This window comes from Anser cygnoides, chromosome 4 (assembly GCF_040182565.1).
Source record: "Anser cygnoides isolate HZ-2024a breed goose chromosome 4, Taihu_goose_T2T_genome, whole genome shotgun sequence".
NCBI classification, from domain to species: domain Eukaryota; kingdom Metazoa; phylum Chordata; class Aves; order Anseriformes; family Anatidae; genus Anser; species Anser cygnoides.
Genome location: NC_089876.1, coordinates 24,883,006 through 24,908,781, shown reverse-complemented (window position 1 = coordinate 24,908,781; position 25,776 = coordinate 24,883,006). Strand labels below are relative to the sequence as shown.

The 25,776-nt window shown below is 44.9% G+C and overlaps 1 protein-coding gene across 15 annotated transcripts in view; it reads left to right on the top strand.

Moving 5' to 3' along the window:
- The window catches only part of APBB2 (amyloid beta precursor protein binding family B member 2), a 178,149-nt gene that overhangs the window by 26,351 nt on the left and 126,022 nt on the right, over positions 1 to 25,776 (top strand). The window contains exon 1 of one of the 15 annotated variants that reach the window (XM_066995776.1): positions 9,216 to 9,580. The exons of 13 other annotated variants lie outside the window; for them this stretch is intronic. The gene's annotated coding sequence lies outside the window, so the exon portion shown is untranslated. Of the gene's footprint in view, positions 1 to 9,215; positions 9,581 to 25,776 lie in introns of those variants that run through there. One more of the 15 variants, XM_066995779.1, reaches the window with a different exon arrangement.

Here is a 25,776-nt window from a genome sequence, read left to right as displayed (position 1 = left end):
CTGGTCATAACCCACCCGTGTACCATGTGCAGACTGCCAGCTGTCTGAAGAGTTGTGTGCTCTTTCTTCCTTTTCCTCGCTACAGGATGTTTAATTTCACGAAGCTGGTATACTGAAATGAGAATTAGGAACTTACAACTTTCTTTGCTTAATAAATATCAGCAACGTGCACCCTTAGCAGTCTGGGCTGGTGCTATGGCAGGGTGCATCTGTGCTTTAGAATCAGCGTCACTGGTGTTTCTGATGTGATCCTGTACCTTAGTTGATGTAATTTATATTAATTCTCCTTTTTGCATTTAAAAGGCTGTTTAAAAGAAAAGGCTTTATACGTTTAAAAAAAAATCACTTGTGGCAAGTCACTTGTCCAGGCTTTCATTTTTATAAGGCAAATAAAGTTGTAATGTATGTAAACAACAATGCTCAGACTCTACTATAGTGCCATAAAATAATACTATACCTCAAGGTCTTTAAGCCTTACTGTTTTATAAATTCACCTTGGGTTTCTGTGGGGGGAAAACTGCTGATATATTCATCAAATCTAAGGGATTAAGATGAGGAGGAAGCTAAGTCTCCTCAACTGTGTGTTGGAGTTTTTAGAAACACAAGCAGGACTATGTGAAAGATGTTAGGAAACAATCTGTTCTCTGTTACAGTTTTAGAGACCTTCAGTGAAAGAGGGCTTTTTTGTTTCTGCACACCCTGAGGAATGCACTCTTGTATAGGTGGGGTACCTTTGAATGCTTTTAACAGCTTAATCGGTGCATAAACAAAACCACCCCAAAGGCTGCTTTGTTAGTGGAACAACAGTGCTTGTGTGGTATGCGTTTCTGGCTAGGTCTAAGTAGGGGTTTTCTGGAGGCCTTTTGCATTTTTTGTGGTAGCCCATACTCGGAGAACACCCCTGCTGCGTTCCTAGCTCTTAGGTCTTGTCACTGGTCAGTGCTGTGAAAGCCGGGTCTAGAAGAACGTACGCTCTTACCCTTTCAGGGTTTGACACGTATGTCTCTGCTTGGCGGTTTGCAGGGGTACTTTTCATTCTGTTAGGTTGTGTTCTGACGGCATTGTTCACAGCAGTGCACGCCAGCGTAATCTGGCGCTTGTGGCAGTGATGCCTTGTGGGCAAGCTGCGAGCGTTAGGCTACAGCCTTAGCGCTGCGGGTTGCTGCCTAGTTAGACTTCTGTGCTGGGAGCAACTGGACGTGTTTCACGGCTTCTGGAGAAGCTAAGTGTTCAGTTCCCCGGGGAGAATTTCCTTGATTAGCTGTCAGACTCTTCAACTTTCCAAAAGCTGGTTCTTATCTGATAGTACAAAACAGAGCCTGGCTGTTCAGGTTGGTGCTGAGAAGCAAGGAAGACTCCCTGTTCCTGCTTGTGCTGTGAAGAAGCTGGGCACCCAAGGTATGTGGCTTATGAAATTCTTCAGAGAATGGTCTGAATGCAGTTTGTTTCCCTGCAGAGCAGCAGGTTGTGTGGCGGATTCTGGACCTGCTGCTGCATTTCAAAATTGCCCCTTCCATCCCAGCAATGGACATACGTTTCTCTCTAGCTAGCTTATGGTGCTGTGTGGATGCTGACAGAAATAGTTCACAGAAGCAGAACATTAATGCTTTAAGGATATCTCAAACATTAGAAGAACCTAAATTTCTGTAATGCAGATATATGGCTGTAGGACCTTCACACTGCTTACAGCTGGCTTGTGTTTTTTATAAGGCCAGCAGAATCACAGAGGGACCACTGCTGGTGTTCAGTTCCGCGTTCATCGGGGGACTTTGTGGGTGGTGATATACAACCTCTGCATCCAAACCCCTAGTGAAGAGCAATGCACCAAAACATTGGTGTGGTGTTCCTTGTGAATAGCCCTGTTCATGCACTGTTATTTATTTATTTATTTTTGAGGTCTTAGCCTGGGTTTTCTGTGGTTAATTAAAATTGGCTTTACCTTTTTTTTTTCCACGTAAAGCAACCTGCCATTTGTTATCTGGGACAGCCTAAGTGTGCGTCCATGTGCTCTCCTTTCATTGCAGCTGTAAGCTAGAGATACTTCTGAGGGGCTTTGGGGGCATTTTTTGATGTGGAACAATTTGAACCATGCAGGGATTTTCGGTGTGTCCAAATGGTTTCTATATACTCTGAACCATTGGTTAGCAGTGACATTAACTCCATGTTAGGAGGAGTTCTGAGCGGTTCAGGAATGAAGTTGTTGGAGCAAAGAGCAGGAGCATTGGCACAATTAAGCCAAACAAATGAAGAAGCTAGCTAAAGTATGCTGCAAACCGAAAAGCGGGAAGTGATTTGTTTTTAAAGGGCTTAGTTCTTTTACAGCCACTTTGAACAAGAGCCAAGGAAGAAGACGACAGGACTTCTGATGCTCATCTAAGCATTTTGCAGCTGACAGCATTTCTTTCAGAGCAACTCCCGTGGCGTAAAGAGCTAAGTACCAGACTGGCGTAACTGCTCAAGATGGGCAGGATGACAGCTGGCCACTCTTTTGCTATGCATGTGCAGTCTTTCATCTTATGGAGATCTTTCTGTGCTATAAAATGTGGAAAGGAATCATCATACATTTGTGTAGGCTTTTTTCCTCCCTCTTTTTACCATCATCTCTTGTGTTCAAAAGCCTATGTCCTTGCAGAGGTTTGTCACACTGCAGTATTTTGTGCAACAGAAGGTTGGCTTGCAAGTGTCTGAAGAGAAACGGAGTACTTTTTCCTTGTTATGTATATGATGGTGGACTGCTAAAGACACTTCACTGACATTCGTGCCTTTCAGTTAGCGAAGGGCATTGAAGACCAGAGGAAGAGCTAAAAGCAGGGAGATCCTGTTGTGGTAGTAGTGGTGGTGACCTTTCTACTGCTGTGATCCTGGGAGACCCAGCTGCTGTTTACTGCTGGATTAAGGATGCTGTACTTCAACAGAACGAGACAGAATTAATGTTCTTGGACCTGTCCTTAACAGGTCGGTGAGCAGGTTGGAGAAGATGTCCTGGAACTAAGCAGGAAGACTTCTAGATATTTCTGCCTGTTGCTGAACATCTGCGAGGCCATCAGGGTATTTTGGATCAAAATATTGTTGGACATATTTTTAATAAAAAAAAAAAAAAAAAAACCTCTGGATGTCTCTTTCAGGTCTTCATGTTTCCACTACTTTTGCCTTTTCTGAGCTCCAGCAGGGGTAGTCTGGGCCTAGTCATCAAGTACGGGATGAACCAGGATGTTCCCGTTGTGGTATGCTTCTTGAGGAAGCTGTAGCCAAAGTCAGTGAGACAGGCTGGGAATCACTCAGGAAGCGCAAAAAGGAGTTAGCTGGATATAATCACTGTTCCTCCCTAGATAAGCTTGTCTAAACATACATTAACAAAAATAATGCTTGTGGCCTGAAGTTTAAAATTGCTTCAAGGCTTTAGCATGCAGTATGCTGAGTGTAAAGGAGATGTGTTTTTAAACTAGCACAGTCAGGCAGAGAGGTACTTCAAGTGCAGGGGGCTGCTCCAGAGCAACTGCTTTGGAGAAAGCGTAGCAAAGAGTGCCCACATAAATTGTGGTTTGTGATTTTATTTTTTATTTTTTTCAGGCACGATTTAACATGTCCAAGGGCAGAGGGAAGAAATATTTGCGAGCTTTGCAGTGTGCTTTTCAAAAGATAATTCAGCAAAGCTCATGCTAAGAAGAACAGAAATCTGTAAACAAAGATCTGCTGTGAAGAGCGTGCCAGAGGACTTGGTTTGGAAGTGCAGAGGCCAACACACTGTGGTTCTGTTTGCAAGGAGCATACAGCTGGCTGACATGTGTCTCAAGGTGTTCATCTGTGATTTCTTCCTTTTTATACTAGTTAGTTGCATTAGATTGGCAGGAAGTTGAAATACTTTTTCCTTCTGCGATGTTGAAATTAGTTGGGTTTATGAAACCAAGGGAAGAATATAAGCCACAGGTAGAAAATGTATCCCAGTTTTGCTGTATCTAACAAGCTCTTATTTTAAAAATTTATTCTACTGTGTAATGTTACTCTTTACTAGTCTGAAGTAAGCATTTTAGCAAAACTGAGTGCTCATTCATTGGCCTCGACAGCCCACAGAAACCTGGTGCTTTGCAAGTGTTTTCTGTTCCACAGAATTCCCGTTTCCCTTATTTTTTTGGACAGTTTCCCAGTATTGCCATTTCGTGTTCTCGACATACAGCGGTGAGGTAACACAGCGTGCCTTTGTCCCCGCTCAGACGGTGCCATTTTGGGGTGGGAATCGGCGGGAGGAAGTGGATGGCTGGTGCTTGCAGGCCCCAGGAGAAATGAGGGAAAATGGTCCCCATTGATGGGGCCCTGCTAGTAAATACCTTCCCAGCTCTTTCACTGCTGATTTTCTTGGCTCTGTGAATCGCCTGAGTTGTTGAAAGCTGCTGGCTCTCAGCGCTCAAGGGTGTTTTGCACAGTTGAGCCTGAGGTACCTCAGGCGTCTTCCTCGCCATCTTGGGGTGGTAGTGAGAGCACGCTGTGGGGCTGCTTGTCCCCCCTCAGCCCGTTCAGGCTGATCCTGTGTCGATCAGGCTTTTGTGGTAGAAGGCTTGTGCCCTGTGGTGAATAGTTTCAGCTGGCATGGCTAAAGCAGCCCTCAGGTGTGACTGAGCAAGGGTGCCCTGGCTGCCTTCTGTGCCGTCCGGCCTCTGGGCACGGAGAACGGGAATGTGGTGTTGTAGGGGTCTCGCTGTGCCGCGTTCAGTGTTTGCTTTCCTCTGGTTGCTTTTGGGCTGTCTTGCTATGAGGTAAACCGTCAAGTATTCTTGCTGAACTTGAATAGTTCTCAAGGTCTCGTTTAGTTTCACTTGGGAATTGTGAATGTATTATAAAACTTGCAGCAGAAAGGGGGAGGATTTCCTCTCTCCCTGGTAAAAATAGCCTTTAGCCTAAGGAGGAATCAGAATTCCCAGAAGCTTGACTCAATGTACTGGGCAAAACTCGTCCTGCTGAGAAGGGCTTGCTGCAGGCTTGCTTGTGGCCTCCCAGAGGGAATGGGTTTTGTACAGCCTGTAGCAGGCTAAAGGCCACGAGGAGAGTAGCTGCAGAGGGGAAAGTGGGAGAGGAATATCCTGTAAAGGCCAGGTGTAGTTGACTGAAATAATTGCTCTGATAGTTTGAGAACCAGTCTCTGGTATTTGAGGCTAAAGATTAGTTAGTGCCCGGGGCTGGCATCCTCTTTGGAAATGGATATATAATATATATCTCAGTATATTAGACTTTAATAAGATATGAAGGTGATGGGAAAATGAATGCTGCAAAGCTCTAGTTCAGCAGTATCACCGTTTATTCAGTAATGTTAACACAGCTATGTGGCTTCATTAAAATTCCCTGCAGCTTTTGCAGGAGAGCTGCAAAACCAGAAGAAAGTTGATTTTTCTTCATTGTTTATTCTCCTACAATTTCTGAACCAAACCCTATCAATATGTGCAGTTTTGTTTTTCAGAATACACTTCTGTATTTGTGTTTTTTAAGGAAATAAGTATCAGGATTTATATATTTTTATGTATATGTATATATATATATGCACACCTTTTTTTTTTTTTTAAAAAACTTCTTTTTCTCCTGGCTTTGTAACTTCAGAATATCTTTGAGCAGTGGTGTTCCATGGTGCTGCGACTTTGATTCACCTTCCTGTTCCCTTGTGGTGGCTCTAGCACTGGTCACCAGCAGTGCAGGGTAGGCTGGGGAGCTGGAGATGCTCCCTCCAGGCCTGTGGTGCTTACAGGAGGCAGGAGCTGCAAGGGAGCCAGCCTAGCCAAAGGCTGTTCTGGAGCTGCAGTGTTTGTAGCAACAGTACCCTGTTGCAGCTCTTCCCAGATTAATTAGTGGTGTTTAATAATGAGCAGTGCTCCCCGCGATGGTAGCGGTACTCCTGCAGCAGGTACTGGTTCCCCACAGCGTATCCAGCCCCTGATCCCTTATGAGCCAGGAGGAGAACAAGGTTCTGCCTGTTTCCTCTGCACAAGCTGTATTTCGGCAGATAGGTAAGATGATGTCACAGCAGAAATGCAGTTTTTATGCACTTTGCTTGGTGTGTAATGCATACCTGGCTCTAGTTCTTGTAGTAAGTAACATGAACAGGGTAACTTACATGAGTATGCTGTTACTGTGTTGGAGAACTCCATCTCATTGTTCAGTAAAGACTTGGCTCTATTTAAGTCAAGTCTTTTCTTCCTACTTCACAACTCTTTTTTTTTTTTTTTAGCGATTCTACTGTGTCAGACCACGGGGAATGAAAACATTCGAAATGCGAACTGCAGTCCTCTCACCAGTTACCATAGAAATCTAAATAAAGAGTGCTTTGCAAATAGTGTAAATATAGCACTTTTACAGCTCTCACTTTCTTAAAAAGACATGCCATTGCTCAGATTTCTGTAGTAGTGGATCAGGTAAGGGCCAGTGCACGTATTCAGAATAAAAGTGCTGTAGAAATGCTGCACTGACACTATTTGCAAAGTGTTTTCAATATTAGAAAACTTTTCTGTTACTGATTTTCATATCAGTTTGCTGTTGAGATTAGCAGAGATAAGAGACCAGAAAGGATGCTTTGTGCTCTTGTATAGAGTTGCAAAGCACTCAAGATTGTGTGGATTGTGAATGAGTCACCTACAGAGCTGGTCCTGTAGTTCCAGTGGGAAATGAGACCTGGTGACATGCAGAGGAGCTTAAAATTGCAGCTGGAAATTCAGGAAAGAAGAAGCCTGGAAGTGCCTGCTTTTCTGGGTACCTCTCAGACCCTCCCCTGCTCTCACACCACTCATTGTGTAGCCCCAGAGGGGAAAAAGGGGGGAGCTGGATTTGGATTTGGGTTGCTTTGTCCTCTGCAAGTGGCATGGCACTCCTCAGGCTGGTCTGATCTCAGACAAGCTGGCTCGTGACCCAGCATTGTTAGGAGAGGAGAGCTGCGCCAGGTTTTCCCTCTGCCCCTAGGAACACATGTGATGTGTGTCTCCTCTGGTGGGAACTGCTGGGTGCTCAGAAGTGCTGCGAGGCGATCTGCTGCAAGAGCAAATCCTGGCCGTCTACCTGTGGCAGCGTGGTATTCTCATCACTTTTCATTGTTATCAAAGTAAATATGAAGGCATTTTCTGAAAGCAGTCACTGATTTCAGCAGTTTTCATCTGCTTCCAGTCATCTGATATCATGTAAATCACTTTCATGTTCCATTGATTTTTTTTTCCTTTTTTTCCTAGGGCTGTCTGGCTGGTAGTAGTAACCTTCTGGTAGAAAGGCAGCTAAGCATGTAAGAATTTTAAATGAGTTTCCATCTGGTGTTGTTTTTGGCTTTGTAACAGAAATAAAAATGTTTTGCATTTTTACAAAGTGGAGGACTTTTTTTTTTTACCCTCCCGATAATTAAAAATTGGATCTAAAAAGCAAAATGGAAATTTACTGATTTGCAGAGCCAGATAACTGAGCTGTGCCCTTACACCAGCACACAGCTGGGGAGTCCAAAAAGCATCTGCACCATATGATGGAAGGGCAAATGTTTTTTTTGGTTTTTTTTTTTTTTTTTAAATTGGTGAATCTGACCTGATACAGCTTCTCACTGCTCTCTGAGCAGTGTGGAGGTACTCCTAAGATGCTGTGTTCTTGGAAGCTTCCTAATTAGCTTTACCAGTCATCTCTAATTAAAACAAATTACAGTTCCTAGGTCTACATCGGGTTCAGGTGTTAGGTTGGATAATTCTGTGCAGTGCTTCTTTGGGTGTTGACACCTCCCTTGCTACTTAACACCCTGGCGTAGGTTTGAAGAAAACCAAGCAGTAATTCTGGACTGGCAGGGCATTGATGCTTTCTTGAACTCCTTTTTTTCCTTTTTTTCTTATTGCAGCTCGTGCTCGTCACCTTGCCCTAGTGGCTCTGCCTGGGTGAGGTGGTTGGGACCTCTCGTCTGGGGAGAGCTGAGGCTTTTGCAGATGTTGCCGGTTTTGCCGCATTTGTCCTGTGGTCCAGAAAAGCGGGCACCTTTCTAATGAGTGGGATGATATTGCCTAAGGACGAATGGGAGATGATGACTAATTTTTCTACATTTGTTTTACAGTTTGACACTGTGAAGGCTTAGTATCAAGCAGGATTTCAGTAGGTTTCAAAATTCATTTTGGCTGTGCTTTGTCTGAATGTTTTTTCCATCACTTTTCCTTTAAACTCTTTTCTTCCCTTTCTGATCCTGTTTTGTGGTTCCAGAGGCTTCAGGGTGCTTCAAAGGCTCGGGTAAGGCCAAAACATGGCTCTTGGATTTATCCTGGTGCCTGCACTGTGCTCTCCCCTTGAAGATTGTCAGCCCTGTAGGCATCAGTCACTGGGCTGAGACCCTTGCTTTTTGAGGGCAAAAGGATCTGGGGGACATTTAACAGGATGTATTTGTTGGTGTTTTGAGTCCATCTTCTTGATGTTCTGCCAAAAGAGAAATAGTTGTTTCACTTGCAATTTTACCCAACCTCTGTGGTGAGAAAGAAGCTGATCTGAACTCAGCTGTGTTTTTTAATTGATCTACAATTATACTTCTTTTTTCTTGTCCTGCTCTCTAAAACAGCCAGATCAGTAAATCTAGCAACTGTTACAGTAGTTGCCTAGTGGCTGTGTTTTTAAATGCTTGCAAAAAATAGTAGATGGTAGAATTGAGCTAAGCACTTCTTTCCTTAGATCTGTGCTAATACGGTGTTGCACTTCTTCTCCACCAAGTCATCAAAATTGAAGGCAGTTCTCATTAAGGCTTAACACGATAAAGGAAAGTTGAATTTAGATACAACATTGCCAACTAATTATAGTCTAGCACTCGTGCACTAATATAAATCTTGCTTGAAATATGCTTAATTGCATTTGAAATAATTTCAGCTGTAAACTAATATTTTCTATTTTTTACTTAAGGCTTGCACATAGTGTTTGTTGATCTGCTTGTGGCTATTAGCTATTTTTCTTTCCCTCACTATAAAGGAATTTAACATTTAATATTTAATACATTTATTATTTATTTTTCAGTTTCTTCTTCAGTTATCTAAGATCAAATGTTTCTGAGGTCAAGGGCTCTGCCTGTTTCTCTCTTCAAAGGAAATGAGAGTCGCAAAACAGCGCAGAAGTGCTAAGCCAAAGGCTGGAGAATAAAGATGAACATTTTAAGTCCCCAGCTTCTGACTTAAATGAAAGGAGGGAGGTCAATGAAAGCTCTGCCTCCAAAACTCATGAGCCGTGTCCATGAGAAACACAGAAATGACTTAACGTGATGCTGATGAATGGGGAGGTGGAGTTGTGCTGCCTTCAGAGAAACAATACCGTTTTTTTTCCTGTATTTGTTTCTTTTTTAATTATTATAAATTGGAGCGTTACGTGCAATCACTGAACTTTGCAGCCCCTTGGTTGTAAGAAGTGCATGTAGTTGTGTAAGCCGTGCAGTTCTGAGCGCTGCAGAAATAAGAGCTTCCACTGAATTGCTTCAGTTTTAATTAAAAGGGAGGGAGGATGAGTGCATATTAGTACAGAAGGCTCTCTGGGAAAGGAGTTCTCACAGAATGAACAACATCCTTTTAGCCAAATGCCTTTGTGTGGGAGGAAAACTAACGTTATAGCGAAGCTGGTAAGTTACTGCTGAAAGGGACTATCCTTATTCTTTTTTTTTTTTTTTTCTTTCCCTCTGCACATTGTGTGATGTGGCCCTGCCTCCTTGTTTCTGCCAGTGCTGGCACTTTTTTTTTGATTCAACACTGGGAATTAACTGCACCATCAGGACTCGTCCTGCTCCCTCTGCTCCCCTGGGGTTCTGGTGGGTTATTTCCCAGCGTAGGCTCCCTGCGCAATGAAATGGGCACTGGAGCCGGTACAGGTCTTTCGCTGGGCACAGCTACATCAGGTTTGGGGTGCATTTGATTTTATTTTTTCAGAAATATCACGAGTTTCTTGGGACGCTGGAGGGATGCTCTGTCAGGGCTCCTGAGAGCTGGAATTGAACAAAGACACTGAAACGCAATGGATGCTCATCTCCGTTCAGCGCTTTGCAGTAGGTTAAAAGGAAGCTTTTTGCTCTCGAACCCTTAGTGTCTTGCAGCGTGTTGCTGCTGCTTGTGATCTGTGCTGCTGGTTGGCTGGTAGCCCTGCTGTGTTTCACGCCTGTGCCGCTGGCGTGGATTCCCAGAGGTACCCAGAGCGGCCGGGTTTTCCTTCAGTGCTTCCTGCCTGTGTCCCTGTCAGAAAGAGAAATCCCCGATGTGTACCTAACCCTCTCTCCGCAGCAGCAAAGTGGCTGTCGAGCCTTTTTCACTGAACCTGTTTGTCTTCCTCTGACAAAGTAAATACACGCTGATTACCACCACGTTGATCACACGGCGCCACTTCCGCAGTCACTGTAAATTGCAGCAGTTCTCTCCCACCACCAGTTCAAGGACCTTTGGTACCAGTTTGGCCCTGAGTGCTGCAGACATCGAATATGTACTTGTACTGCAGAAATCTGCCAGAAAAGAAAGTGTTGCAAAATGCAGATGGACTTTGAGAATAAATGTTACTAAAGCTTCTCTAGCGCAAGCACCAGGCGTGTGTACAAAGCTTGTGTGCTGTGCAGTACCGCTGTAGCTGCTGTCAGCTCTAAATCAATCACTGCATTTGGCAGCACTTCTGCAGCCAGCTCTCGCAGGTGTAAGACCTTTGTGCAACTGCATCAGTGTTGTACAGGTTTTTCAGAAGGTCTAAGTAGATGCATCTTCGTGGTTTTGTTTGGTTCTCGTAGCTGTTGTCCTGAAAGGACCTGGTTATATCCTGTGGGATGCTGAGCATCGCTTCCTGTAATCGCTAAGGGAAAATAGTGATTCTTGATGTCTTAAGAATCGATCAGGATTCAGCAGTTTTTCTGGATCTAAAGCAAGAAGTTGAGCTAAGTTGCTGTGTGTTTGCCCACAGTAAGGATTTGAGGATCAAACTGCCCTGTCCTGAGAGGTCTGGCTGATGGAAATTGCTTCTGTTGATTGCAGTGTTCACACTAATGAGCAACAGTTATTTGAAACACATGCCCTGTTAGGAAGGTGGGAGTTCTTACACTCTTCAGTCATGGGCTATGGTACGTGTGTTGTTCCTTAGTCTGCAGTTTTGCTCAGTCTCCAGTTTATTGTTGTTAGCAGTTGTTCCACCAAACAGAGCAGCTAAATGGGTCGCTTGAGAAGAGCTGCTGCTGGTTGCAACCATTTATAGGCGCCTGGGTTTTCTGTGAGTAAAATTAATGGAAGCTTTGTGCTCCACTCAAACGGAGCCAAATTTATTACCTCCTAACCTTCCAAGGGATATGAGTAACACTGCACATAAATTACACAATAATTAAGGCTTCACAATAAAACAAAACAATCTTTATATAGCTTTTTGGTATAAAATGCCTTACCTGGACCTGAAATGAAGGAAACCATAAGAACAAAAAACGCGTGTAGCATATGTTTGCTCATGTGCTTGTGTATTATCTTTTATCAGTGGTTCTGGAGATGTCTCGCAGGCTTCCAACAGCTTATCTCGTCCTGTAAGTTAGGGGTTAAGAGCACCAGAAGCTGTGCATTTCTAGGCAGCAAGTCGCATTACAGGGGGAGATGACAGCAGGCTCTTGGCTCATCTTCCCTGCCTCGTGGGCAGGTCTGGCTGAAGTCCTGAAGATGCATCTGATCTTGCAGGGGTTTGGTTTGAGAGTAGTCAGTCTGAAGCTCCTCTGGCTGCTGAGGCTTTCTTGCTTGTGAGCAGTAGGTGCCCGTTTTCCTATGGCTCTTACCATGTCCCATTTGCTTGGTTATCGCTTTGTTGTACCCTGCTGTCGTTCTCTGTGGAAAGTTGTGGAGAGGAGAACTCTACTTCCATTTTTTATGCAAAGGATAAACCTAAATGGAGGGTCTCTAAGCAGTGTCAAAAAGAGTTATTTAAAGGATGTTAGGTGTTATCTCTTCCAGATTGTTTTATCACATCTGTCAAGAAGCCATGGGTGCTGTTTGTGGTGGTTGTGTTTTAGTGTGTTTCTTGCCCATTTTACAGCAAGTGTGAGCAATTTGTACAAGGCTACTCTCACTGTTAACAGTAAAAGAAAATCCTTGATCTCCCAGTTCTGAGCCCTCACTTTGTGTTTGGCCTCAGTTATCATTTTTCACTGACCTAGTATTTAAAGAAATCTCTTTAAGGGATACTGGTTCAGCTGGATCCAAAAAGAAGTACAGGTACCTCTAAGTACCCAGGCAGTTGTAGGGAACTAGTAGGAAAACAGCTTGCACAGCTGCACGGTTGTAGATATTTACCTCCCACTGTACTTGAGAGCAATTCAGCTTAAGGAAGGCTGAGGCTTGCTGGAATTGCCATCTACTCCCTTTATATTTGGGGAGATTAAAGGAAACGTATTACTCCTGCTAAACTGCGTCTCTGAAGAAAAGATGGAGTCTTTAGAAACAAAATTTAAGTGCAAAAGAAGAGTTTGATCTTTTCGTGCTCTCAGGTGGAATACATTCAATTGTTTTAAAACCTCTATAGTATCTCTCTCTTTTTTTCCCCAACCACTGTTCCCATGTTTCGTTACTGGCAGTAGTCACCATCACACTTTTCTTTTTGCATAAAACTTGACCATAAATCTTACTCTGAATTGGGCCGTGGTGCATCCAGGTATGGGTGCCTACACTGACGTCTGTATTGCCAGTAGGGTCTGCAGTAAAAGGGTGTGTGCGATTTCTTTTAGACTTAGTTTCAATTTGTTAATTTATTCAGTGAAGTTTAGAAAATGAAGTTTGTACAAATAGACAGATACAGAAGGAAAACCGTCTTCAACAGTTGTTTGTAAAGGATCTGCATTTGTTGTAAATACACAAAGGCGATAGAGTATTTTAAATTTGTATGGTGCCTCATGTTTCATCAGGAAGAGATGGGCTTTTTCTAAGTTGGGATAAATTATACCATCGGTTGTGTTTTGTGCAATTTGTTAATTTCAAAGTAACAGTTGTATCTTCTTAATGGAAAATCGTAGATGACAAAATTTCTAGTTGACATTTGAAACCAGACCTCATAGCTCGAGAGGAAACATGTCATATGTTTGGAAAAAGCATGTTGATGCACTGTATTTCTGAGCAGATGCCTCCTGTTTCAATGTAGGTTAAACTCTCCAAGAACAAGTTTTGAAACAGGTTTTGTACTGAGATTTAAGTCTTGTATTTTACTTTATATCCTTGGTTCTTGGAAGATGCAGCACAACATAGAGTCTAGTCTGTAACTGTGACAGCGAGCCCCCCTGTCAGCAATGCAGAATATCTATCTGTAGTAATTGGCAGCTGTGACAGAAAATAACACTAATTAGATGCCGTGAGTTTTAGTTCTCTGTGAATTCTGCTTCTTGTTTTCCTGTTGAATGACCTACGGTTTCTTGTGTTTTTTTCCCCCCTCTGTTTTTGACCCTAAGAATGAGATTAATGCTTGGGTTGCTGGTGGCTAGGCTACCTACAGTATAAGAACGGTTTGGCTTATAACTTGCTGAATGGCACTGGAGCTCAAAAAGACTAGAAAAGTGCAACCTTGGCCAGTGAGAGTGCCTGGCGTCACTTCTGGCAAAGGAGCTGGCCGGGACTGAACTTTGGAGAAACTGCAGAAAGAGACCAACTTGAAGAAACTTGAAGAAAACCTGGAGCGTCATTTTCTTTAAAAGGTATCCCTTCAGAAGTCTTTTAGACTATTCTAAAGTCATCAATAATCTGCCCCAAAATTACTGAAGAAGGAAGATGTTTTGGGTCGTTTTTCACCGATATCTTCTCTTGCTACCCTGGCAAGGCGTGCTTTTGTCTGGGCACTTCATCCGCTACTGCGTGCAGAGATGGGAGTGCTGCTCTCTGCCTCACCTGCAGCAGAGGTAACGTGCCAGATGACTCACTTCACATTTATTTCCTCTCCCGGGGCCTGTTTCATTTAAGCCATCAAAATAGAAATCTTTGCTTGGCTTATACAAAGAAAGCACAGTCACTTCCTTTCCTAGTTGTCAGGATTCACAGAATTAGCCCAGTTACGTTTTTGGGGCATTACAAACCTGCTTGTGAAAAAGAAGGCAAGTGCTTGTGTGGTGTTTTTTTTTTTTTTTTAACTGTTCTCTTCATATATCTTGTACAGAAGTGGGAAAAGAAGCTGCTGCTGCTTCTGCTTTTTGGTCCGTCTACTCTGCAAGTGCTTCTTCAGTCTGAGGCAAGCTGCTGTGGCCAACCTTCATTAGATGTGAGGTGAACTACCATGTCCTCAGCTAAGGCTGAGGCTGAAGGTTTAAACGTAGAGCAGAATGCTTGACCTGAAGTAGTTATGGAATATTTTTTAACTGGAAATAGATTTGATACTTGATTTCTTTTAGTAGACTATTTTGAAGTTAGAAGTAGAGACAAGCAGGATTCATTGGAAGGATGGTCAGTAGCACCCCAGGGGGCAGGTGGCAGATGGCTCCTGGCAGGAACGTCCTGAGAGCGTTAAGGTGCTCTCTCAAGCCAGGTTTTTAAGCACACATCTCTCTCAGCATATTACATGTAAGGTGTGTTGTGGGGTTTTTGTTACCTGTTTAGTGCATTGACTTCTCTGAAGATTTGATAGCTCGTGTACGCGTGAGTGAAATGTTAAAACCCACTGGTGTTTGTGATGGAAGAGACGGGCAGAACCCGCTGATTTCACTAGGAACAGATTTTGTCTGCTGACTGCTGCTGCGAAGAGGGTCATCCTCTGGCTTGTAGCAAAGCACTCTGCACCGATTTGAGACCACGCTTAAATCAGTGTGATGGAAAATCCCTCTGCCCATAGTGCTTTTTAATTCCCCTGGGAAGGGATGCAGAACAACTCCCTGGTCTGTTATGTTTTTCAGTCTTTAGCTGTCTTTGGAATGCAGTGTTGGTGCATTCTAATACTATCATGACTCTTGCATCAGCTGTTCAACTTCAGTAGCACTGGCACCTCTTTGCCAGGTAAGTATTTTTCTGACCAGGTACCCAGTGTACAGGGACTCCTGTGACGCTTCTTTAAGCGAAACCCCGTTGCTGCCTGCTGCACTCCACCCCCTGCACCTGCTGAAGACCGCAGGACTTCTGGGCATTGCCCAGCTGATGTTTCTGACATATGGTCTCTCTTTAACAAATGCTTCTTTGCAGCTTGTTACTGTGGGCTGTGCGTGCCAGAAACTTCAGTTTCTTTTAGAGGGCTTTTGCTATTTTGCTTAGGCAGATGTTGGGGTCACCCTTCTCTGCTGTTCCCATGCGAGCAGGGCTATGTCAGCTGCTGCATCCTCCTTCTGGGCCTTCAGAGGGCAAGGACCCGTTCTGCTGTGCTGAAGGTAGGTCAGGCTCCTCATTGCCTTTCTCTGAACACCGATATTTATTCGAGCTCCTCTGTGGATTCCTGCGAGCTTCAGGGAAGGCTCCAGTGAGAATTCCCCCCTGTGGTTTAAAGCACTAATGAATAATGGAAGCGCGGTTGGCCAGGATGTGAGTCAAGCGCGGTGGTGAGGTTACGTGTGTCATCTGAGTCATTGTGCTGATGGTGGTCTTGGCCTGTCGCAGGCGTTAGATCTGACATCTTTCAGTAAGGTTTAAAGGCGTGGTGAAAGATTATGGGCATGGTTTCACATCGCTTTAGACTGCTCCAAAATCAGTGTTACGGCTGCTACTGACAGTGGCTGGTAAAGGCTGTCCCTTTTCCTCAAGCTGCTACAGCACGCCTTCTCCTTGTCCCTGGCACCCTCGTGGCCTCCTGTGCAAGCTGACTGATTTGAGGACCCAGCTGAAAACTATCCCCTCAAAGAAGAGGAGAGCTTTTGGTCTTGCCCAGCACGGATCCGACTCATCGTGGGAGCCCTTGAGTGAGCACGAGTCGGGAGATTGACCCTTAAGAAATTATTGGATTCCTGCACTGGCCGCTCTGTCCCCACCAAGAAGCATCACCACAACCCAGCTCTGGACGAGGCATCACTTTGAAATCTCCTCCCTGGAGCAGGGAGAGGGATTGCCAGCAAGAGGGGAAGAGCACAGGGACGGGCAGGCTGGGGGTGGGGGTGCTTGGACTTGAAGCAGCCGCAGCGAGCATCCTTCTGACTGTGGTGAGACAGCTGAGCTGCTCCAAAGGCCGGCTGCTGCTGGGAGGGACAGGTGGCTTAAATCAGCGTGGACGTGAAACCCCACCATTACGTGAAGCATTTGACTGCTGACTGTGGAACAGCAGCATTCACTTTCTGCAGCTGAAGGTATGTGGAACGATTCCTTACGCTGAGGTGAGCACTGCGCAGTCGTACTCAGAGTTCATGCTGCTGGGTCCGGCACTCTTTATTCCATTTAAATTCTGCCTACATGAAGTAGGCAGAATTATTCCAGAATATTTCCAGCTTTTATGTATGCACGTAGTAAGCTCAGTATAAACGCAATACTAACTTTCCCTGTCATTACTGACTATAAGAGTAAGTTGATTTTTAAATGAAGATTCAAAGTTGGTTGGCTTTTTAGGCATCTAAAATGTGTGTGCAGGTCCATACACATATCTATACGTACGTTTGTAGACCTGCACACACACATCCTTACTTTCAGAAGGAAGCCTTGGAGCCACCGGCTCTGAGCAGGAGCACTGAGCACAGCCAGCTTCCTATTTGGGTAAACGGCGAACAATGGGAGCTCTTCCTCCTGGCTGCTGAGGGCTTCAGCTGAGGCTGTGGCTGCTCACATCTCATAGTATTTTCTGGCAGCTTTAGGGTTTTTTTTAAGTGTCTGGTACAGAGTTGTGATGTTTTGACTTACAGCCACCTCTGTTAAGTCTCGGTGCTGCTGTGGCCAGGGGCCTTCTTCCTAAAGGTGCAATCCTGCGCTTGTCTCAGAATCCACCAGAGTACCTCTTGGAGGTGCCGTGGCTGAGAGAAAAATTATTTTAAGCTCCAACAGGATTTCAAATCATATTTTTCAGTTTTGGCAAGACCTCATGTAGATTCTGCGAAATCTGTCTCGGTTCTGTGAAATTAGTGGCTAAATTCCAGTTGTTTTACTGGAGGCTTCCTCAGGCTTCTGCATGAGTACTTCAGCTCAATTAGCTTTGTGTATTGCATGCTTTTTTTTTCTTGTTGTAGAGCACATTCTTTTTAATTTTTAATTTCGTAATACCTGGCATCTTTGTCACAGTTCAGCCTGAAGATCAATCCGCAGAAAGCTCCAGAACTTCCCTGTCAAAACCAGCATTGTTCTCATGCTTCTGGTTGTTATTGGTACTCGGTTAATGAGTCTGGCCCGTCTGCCTCTGGTGTAGAGGTCACATTTTTGCTATATTGATTAACTTAACCGTTTTGAGTAAATTTTACAGCCCCTGGCTGCTGCCGACCCTAAATTCCTGCAGCACCTCCAAGCAAGATGCTGAACATAGCTTGCATTCCTGATGCGGCCCAAATGGGTGTGCTGTCAGGTGGTGGGTGCTAGGACGAAGCATGGCAGCGTGCATCCAGGAAAATCCTTTATTTGGAAAAAAAATCAGTCTTATTCCGTGTTGAATTTAATGTGCAGCACTGCATTGGTAGGTGAGATCCTTCCTGCTGTGATGAGTGATGCTCTTTGGTTTCTTACAGGCTTGGATGCCTTTGCATGAATGGAAATCCTGAGGTGAGGGGGAATCAATGTGCTTCTTTGGAATTGAGGCCTTATTGAAAACAAGGGGGTGGCAGGAGATTTTAATCGTTTCTGGCTACAAGAAGGGATATAAGTGAGCTAGGGTAAGGGAACGTTATCTGGGTGAATTTTAATATTCTTTTTATTGTTGCTTCCTTTTGGAGCATGCGGTAATAGCTGCTGTCAGGTCTGTTCTGACGTGGTATTTCCTCTGTTTTAATGGAAGTGGTTGTAGCAATGTGAAGGGCATTTTACTGTAGACTCAACAATATTGCAGCAGCGTATCAATTCTGGAGTTCCACTTTTTGGAATGAAGTGTAAATATAACCATTTGGCAGCGTGTGTGTGTAACGTCCTGTAGGAAAACTTCCTTCCCCTTCAAGAGGAAGTTCATTTAGAGACTTTTGCTGTAATGAAGACGTAGCCGCCTTGTGTCTGTGTGATTTTAGTTAAAAATACCCCACCACACACCATATGCTAATGAAATCCAGGTCTTGAGACCTTAGGAGTGGAGAACCTGAAAAGAACCGAAGTGAGCACGCTTTGGGCATAGTATATATCTAATTAATCTGCAGGCTTACCGTTGTTAATTTGTTACACGCATTTGTAGTGTTTGTCTTCTGAAAGAGCTTCCAAAGCAAGCAACTTAATTCCTACTCTTTTGAATAAATAAAAAGAAAAAAAATTAGTTTTTCAATCTGATGATGAGTTGGCGTATCCTGACTTGTATTTCTCATCTGTGTAGTCGTACACCAGCAGAAGTCATCACAGAGAAATGTTAATTTTCGGTAACAAAGCAGAAGCACTGAGTGCAGGCCTACAGCATGTAGTTCTTCAAATGTTATTCTTTGTCTTTCAAATGAATTAAGAAATGTGCTTGTGTGTTACACGATGGAACTTGGCTAAATTTAAGGGAATAAACCTCTGAAGCCTGTAGGATTAAGGAAAGCTTTGTATAATTTATGGCAAAGGCCTAGTGAACACTCTTCTCAAGTCAGAAGTAATCCTAAGCTCAATGGCAAGTCGTTGTCTAAACAGGAAGCAAGCATAGATGCACAAATAATGTCTCTGTCCAGTAAGTACCAAATTTCTTGTCCTCTTGCAGTTTACTCTTTAGGCAGTGGTTCTCATGACTTTTTTTTGTAGCTGATGCTTTTGTATCTTTTGTCTTCCTAATTTCTCTTCTGTGGAAAGCATTTATCTTCCTGGTGGTGCTACAAGAGTCGGTCACTGTTTCCGCAGGAGAAACGGCAGGATCTTTTCTACCAGCGGCCTCCAGCTGGTATATTTAAAATCAACAAACAAAACCTAAAAGCATACACTAGTGAAGTGGTTTTAGCATCAGAGCAGATTATGTGATGCAATAAGAAGATGTTTGTATTTTCTGAAGGTGATCAAAAGATTGACCTTTCTTTTCATCAGGCTGTTGTTCCACTGATAGATCTCCCTATCAGAGGTAAGGAGTTGAGCAGATACTTCAGAGCACTAGACCTGTGGTCATAACCAAAAAAAAAAAAAAGTGATCTAAATATATTTATCTTGGTGAGAATTGTGAAATCACAGCTGCTGTATTTTTTTTATCCTCTTTACTTCCTGAAGTGATCAACCCTGGATGGTGAGTCAGCTCGCTAGCAAAAATGATAAATCAAGCAATAAGCTAAATAAGGACTTTTCTATTAACCACAAGCTATTCTGAGCAAGAAATATTCCCAGTACTCGCTGACCCTGTTTTGTTGGCTTTTGTTTTATTTTTTAAATTAAAATTGGTTGTTTTATTTGAGGTAATGGAGATGGGACAGGTGTGATAGTTAATTCTAACAGCGGTCCTGCCGTAATTCCGCTGAGCACATGTATGTGTGATACATCCCAAATCCTTCATAGCCTTGCAGAAGAGCTTTTAAGGTATAGAAAAAACGTGATGTCTTTCCCCCCATGCCTCCTGAACTGAAATGGCCAGGGCTTGTAAGGTAGAAGAGAAGATCCCCTTTGCAGCAAAGCAGCTCCTCCCCAAGAAGTTTTGGATGTGCTGTCCTAGCGTGCAGACCCGGTATGGTTTCTGTTAGCACACACTGCATAAGTTGCAGTTAAGGGTTCTTTACTGGCTCTTGGCTGGCTTTGAAGCCAAATTCAGGAGGGCTTGTAACAGCATCATTAAAATTGATTATGACTAAAAGGGGGGAGGGACTTGAGCCTTTTATTTTGCGTTTTTTCAGTGCTCTCATTCGAAGTGTGCAGTCCGAGAGTCTGCCTGAACTTTCTCAAATCTCCTCTTGGGCAAATGTGCCTATATAGATTTCTCGAATATCTGAAAATAAACGTAAAAGAAACAGTATGACATAATGCAGATGTGGGACAAAGACGCTCTTCTAATGGCATAATAAATGTGTAGAGTGAGTGGATGCCCAGGCTGATGTGAAAACTGAGTGAAGGCCAGCAGTACTGGCAGGGGGCCTGGCCAAGCAGGACGTGGGAAGGCAGCGAGTGGCAGAGGAGCCAGGCTGGCACTGCTAAGTGCCTCGTCCTGGGGCACCCTGAGCTCTGAATTGCCTGACATGGCAGGCATCAAGGCTGCTGTGCGCCGCGTACACGGGAAAGTACGAGAGAGTATCAAGAAGAGGGGTTGGGGAGAATTAAACAGGGGTAACAGAGCTCAGAATAGGGATGAATACCTGAAGTCGGTAGCTGGGAGAGCTGGTGCTTAGAGCGGAAGGATAACGCATTTGCAGAACTGGAGTTGACTCCAATTCAGGTTTCAGTGCAGTTTTGCAGCGCGCTTTTAGTGAGCTGCCTTCATTCAGGCAGGGCTGCAAGTCCAGGCTGCGTGTGGCTCCGTTTTAATTTCTGCTGGTTTGGCTAATGCTGTGTGGAGTTACTGTCTTAGTGGTGGGAAAGCACATCTCCTGGGGAATGTGGACGGAGGAGTACCCGGCTGGGAAAACTGCATTTCTGGCTTGTGGAGCTCCTTGCGTTGAGCAGGTGATGTAGTACTTTAACATCACCTTGTGAGAGGGTACAGTGCATGCCTGCTGGTGTCTCCAGTTCCGCAACAGCCCGTCCTGTTTTGCTGGGTTTGACCTGCGAACGTATGGGTGGAACAGGCTGGGGAGAGAAAATAATGAAAAAGCACGTTGTGCCTGGGCGGGGGGGGAAGGATGGCTTAGGCTAAAATGCTACCTCCATACCCCATGGGTATGATACGTGGCGGAGCGACTGGATCTCCTGCATTATTCATCGCCACTGGCTCCTGCTGTGCCGTGGGTGTTTATCACATGAATAGTAGTGCTGCGGGTTGCTGCAGAAAAGGTGCGTGTGACCTGAATACTCATCGCCCTCAGGTCTTTCCCCAAGTGACAGATAAGACCTGGTCTCCAGTATGGTATGTCTGCTGAGAAGTTGAAGAGTTTGGCAATGTTTTTCTCTCCAGCAGCTTCTGGACGAACATCTTTAGCTGCCGCTAGCCCTCGTGGTTTACCCTCTGTCACATATATCGGTGTGAATTCTCAGGCTTTCCAATTCCTTCCTTAACATTTGATGCCTGCATGAAAGTAAGTTTTGCTTCTTAACGTGTAGTTGGAAAAATGCTCAGCCAGGTAAGTTGCACCCCATTGTGTGGAGTGTTAAGAGTAAGATCTCTGAGAGGAATTCCAGGCTCCTTTGCTTTCAAATATTGTTTAAGGTTTCTTCCTTCCTGCGTTTATTTTTTTCCCCCTTCTCTTCAGCTCCTGCAACTTAAGCATCTTCAAAGCACACTTGTGTTGCTGCTTAAGTGTTAGCAGCAAATCAAACGTGTGGCTTCTGTGAACGGTAAAGCTTGGGTCAGGAGGGGTAAGCGAGCAGAAAATACGACTTGATGGCCATCCACTGGGGGGAAGACAAGCTGCAGTGGTGCTGGGGCTGCGCCCTGCCAGTGGCAGTGGAGCAATACCTACATACCCCTTTGGGGACCGTGCTGTGCTTCTTGGCACAACAACCCAGAGCCGCCAGCCTCAGCCCAGATGTCTCCTCAGACAGTTTCGTAATAGCAGCTACTCGTCTACTCTGCTTGTCTGCTTTCTGCTGCAAGTTGAACAGCAGTCGTGGTTGTAGCCATGCTGAAAGCTGGAGGAAAGGGACGGGCTTGGGGATGGAAAGTTGGGGAGAAGGGTTCGTGCTGCCTGCGGGGGATGCTGAGTGCTCTGCAAAACCCCGTCTCAGGGCGTAGGAATTGTGTACGGGACATTTCTGGGCTCTCCTCCTCTTCCCCCACCAATGGGGTCTGCATGGCTTGATTGCACCTCCTTTGTGTGCAGGATTCCCTGGGTTTTGCCTGGAGGGTAAAGTCCCTGCTCTAGGGCAGGGAGTCAGCATGAGGCAGCCCCTCGGGCAACATCGCCTTCACGTGGACAGAGCTCCAGTGCTGGCCAGAAAACAACCGGTGGTTTTATTTCAGAGGCGTGAGGGAAGAGCACAAGGTAGGCACTAGGAAGTTCTGGGTAAGAAGCTTAAAGTAAACATGGGAAGAAATATAACGAGCAGCTCGTGTTGACGCTGTCGCTGGAGCGAGCTGAGAAGCAGCTATTTGAGCAGCAGACTTGTCGTTTGCCCTGGGCAGGATGCAAAACATCTGGCGGTTGCCAAAATGAGGATACAGATTCGGTCCAGAGCAGCGTGAAAGGCAAGTTGGGTAGCTCTGCCCTTTATTCCCCTTGTCCCTTTGTGCAAATCTCTAAAAAGGAAAAACCAAAACCACCTTCCAACTTCCACTTTGGACGTTTTTCATAGAAAGAGTCCCTGAAATGGAGGGGACGGACCTGGGTATCAGTCACGAATACCAAGCCTTTCTCTTCTCCCTGTCTCTTCCGCGGTTGACATGCCTTGTGGGGAGGCAGGAGACCCATCCCCACGTGCAGTCCTGGCCCAGCAGGACCTGACCTCCCGCTCTGCCCTTTCCAGGAGCGTGTCCTGGCCCTGTGGCACGGCACGGGGGGCTGCTGGAGCCCTCCCTGCGGTACGACCTGCTGCAGGCACCCGCCGAGCCAGAAGGAGGGAGGGAGCTTGGCGATGGGCTGCTCGTCTGGGTGGGTGAGAGCTGGATAGCAGCTCCTGGCACGTAATGTAGAGATTATATTTCAAAAAGCCTAATAATTCCTGCAGATTGGATTAGAGGTCATTGCCCAGAATGTTTTTTTAACCAGGAAGGGGAAGGGTGGGGCCCCTCCTGCAAATAACGGATAACCAAATCTCTTCATTTTTGTTGTACTTGTCAGAGCTCGTAATTAATACAGCGCCACACGTCTTTCGCTTTTAGCCATTAATTGTGAAAGAAATGCTTCTGAATGTACTGAGACATGATGGGATAAGTGAAAACCTTCCCTCCCACTACATCTTCCTGACCTTCAAAAACTTGGGAAGGTAAAATGCCGTCTAAATGATGCTCTCTTACTTTCAGCCCTCTGGGGCACTCAGTGAATTAATGTATAAGATGCTCCCTTCTATGGATTTGGCAAAATCTGCTGTCAAAGAAGGTAAGATTTCTTTGCAGACAAAGGAAGGTAGATACTAAAAACGTCAGGAAATTCTTGAGGCAGTGACAGCAGCTTTCTCCCCTACCCCCTTCTTAATGACTCTTTTACCCTTCAGGCATGTCATGAGCATCCTTCACTCGTGTCAGACTGAAGCGCAACTTGTTAATACAACTGGCACTTTTCTTGCTTTAAGAAAATCGTAATCTGTGTTTGCTTGTTTTTTAACTATTTACACGCTAAGGGTCCTAGAAACAGCAGAACAAAACTCAGTTCCTTCTTCTCTTTTCCTTTTCTTTTTGAAAACCTCCAGCAGCCTGTGTTTTTGGGGTGGTTGCAGGAGACTTACCAGCAGGCTAATAGACTACAGTTAGGAACTGATCATCTGGAAGGAAAGAGAATAATCCATCCCTAAAATAGGTGACCACGTTGTACTTATTAAATATTGATGTTGTGCTGGACTCTTTCTATTCCAGTATTTTTAAACTGGGGGAAAGAGGTGGAAATTTTGAGAGGAGTGAGTGAGATCCTTCGCTCCCTGTTTACAAGACAGGTAAAGGCAGAGTTCCCAGTGTGACAACCCAGATGCAGCATGCCTGTGTCTGTGTGTGCGGGGGGAAGGCTGGAGCACGATACCTGTTACAGGGTTTGTAGTGATACGGTTCGTTCATCACTATGAGTACTGTACATATGTAATATATATCCTAAGTCTCCATGCATAAATTCACATGTACTTCAATTCTGAAAGCACAGAAATTCAGAAGTCTGTAGTTATTTTTTCCCAGAGCAGCTGGATCCCTGCCAACTTGCATGTTGCTGACTTTACACCCTTCAAAGTTTCAGCCCAACTCCGGCAGGTTCGCAGGCTATTAGGTGTGTATGGCCATTACTATCAGGGATACAGCAGGGAGTGCTCCAGACTGATGTACTCCCTAAAACTCGTATTCCCTAATGCTATTATTTTCCTACAAAAGGAGCTTCTGAGGTGCGGAAGACCCCTTGTTGCTCACGTGAGGAGATGTGCCAGCACTGAGCCCTGTCCGAGGAGCCTACGTGGGGAACTGGTGAATCTCTTTTTGTTTTGGTGTCAGTTTTTACATGAAGTCGATTTAAATCGGAGTAGCTCTCTAAGTCGACAGAAGTAGACTCGCCTGCACATCTGAAAATGGCACTTGTGTAGATTTTTTTTTTCAAATTTTAAAGTGAGAACAAAAGTGCAGTTGTATTGCTGTTGAACATGCCATATATACAATGTGGCCTTCGTGGAGGGAAGGAAATAAGAATTGCTGAAGCATAATACCTGCTCCAGACTGTATTATTCCAGCTTGGCGATAGGAAACCTGCCTCTTCTGTATTTAACTTGAAGTGCCCTCTGTAAAGCAAGGTGGTTGGGGAGGAGAGCGGTCAGAGCCGCTGACCTCCTTAGCTCCTGGCGAGGAGCTGCCGGGCGCATGCGGTCTGCGGTGGGGCAGGGGAGGAGAGCTGCGGTGGTTCCTTGCTCGTGAAGACCTGCCTAACCTCAAGAAAGTGGCTTTGGTCTGAGGGTCAGGCGCTGAAGATCACGGGGAGTCTTCGTCAGCTAGATGCTACTTTTATAGCTCTCTCAAAACAGAAAGTGAGGTTTGTGCTAGCATCTCAACAGGGGCGAGAGCTCCCTGATCTCTTCCTGGCCAGCTGGTGTTTTCTGCTTGTTTTTATTATTTCTAACTCAAGTGCTGTCATGTGCACAAGGCTTTGCTGCGGTGTGGCACCTGTGAGGCTAGCAGAGGAGTGAATTACAGATCTGTGTCCCATGGAAAACCAGGAATATCTAGTTCTGTTTCAGGTGTATGTAGCTGTCTCTCTGTCTTAGCAAATGAAGGAGAGGGAGACTATTTAATTTTCTGCGCTTGCACCTAGTGTTGCCTCAAGCAGCCAATTGTTTATTTCTCTAATTGAAACAGTATGTTCCTCCTTTGTCCTTTGTGGGCGTTAAACATTTGCTGATTCATTTTTGAAGGATGCTATCTGTGCTTGCATGTTATCTGCCTTCCAATTTACTGCTTTTAATCAAGTCCTAAATTAATTATTCTCGTTCGTATAGGTTTGGGAGACAGCTTGCTGCGCTGTTGGCTGTCTGAGGTTTTCTTTGAAATATTAAGTTATGTAAGCAGGAAGGGGGGGGAAAAAACAAAACAAAACACAACAGTCCTGTCTTCATCCCCCAGTCACTGTTCTCAAATCTGCCAGTTTTCAAGGCGGGCAGCGTGGCGAGAATGCGGGCGGGGAGGTGGACGTGTTGGGCAGGACGTGGGGAACTGGGACGGGCGGCTGGGCTGGGCGAACGTCCTCCGCTGGGAAATAAAAAATGCTGGGTGTGCGGCAGCACTGCGTCAGGAGTTGGTGTCAGCGGTGGTGTCTCTTTGGATTTGAAGTCAGGTGGCTCTCGTTGAAACTGTTTTGCACTTTCCTACCAACAGTTATTCCTGCTAGGAAGAATTTTCCGAGTACTTTTTAAAGGCACCAGCACGGATCCCCTTTCCTGGGGAAGCTGTGATTTAGCCATCGTCTTCCTTCTGTGTCTTGCGAAGGGAAAGCAAGAAGAAAATTTGTCTCGTTCCAGACATAAAATGCCTTTTGAGTTGTCTGTTTTTCATTGAATTAGCCGCTGCTTCTGTTGCAGTTACACTAGGCTTGGTCTA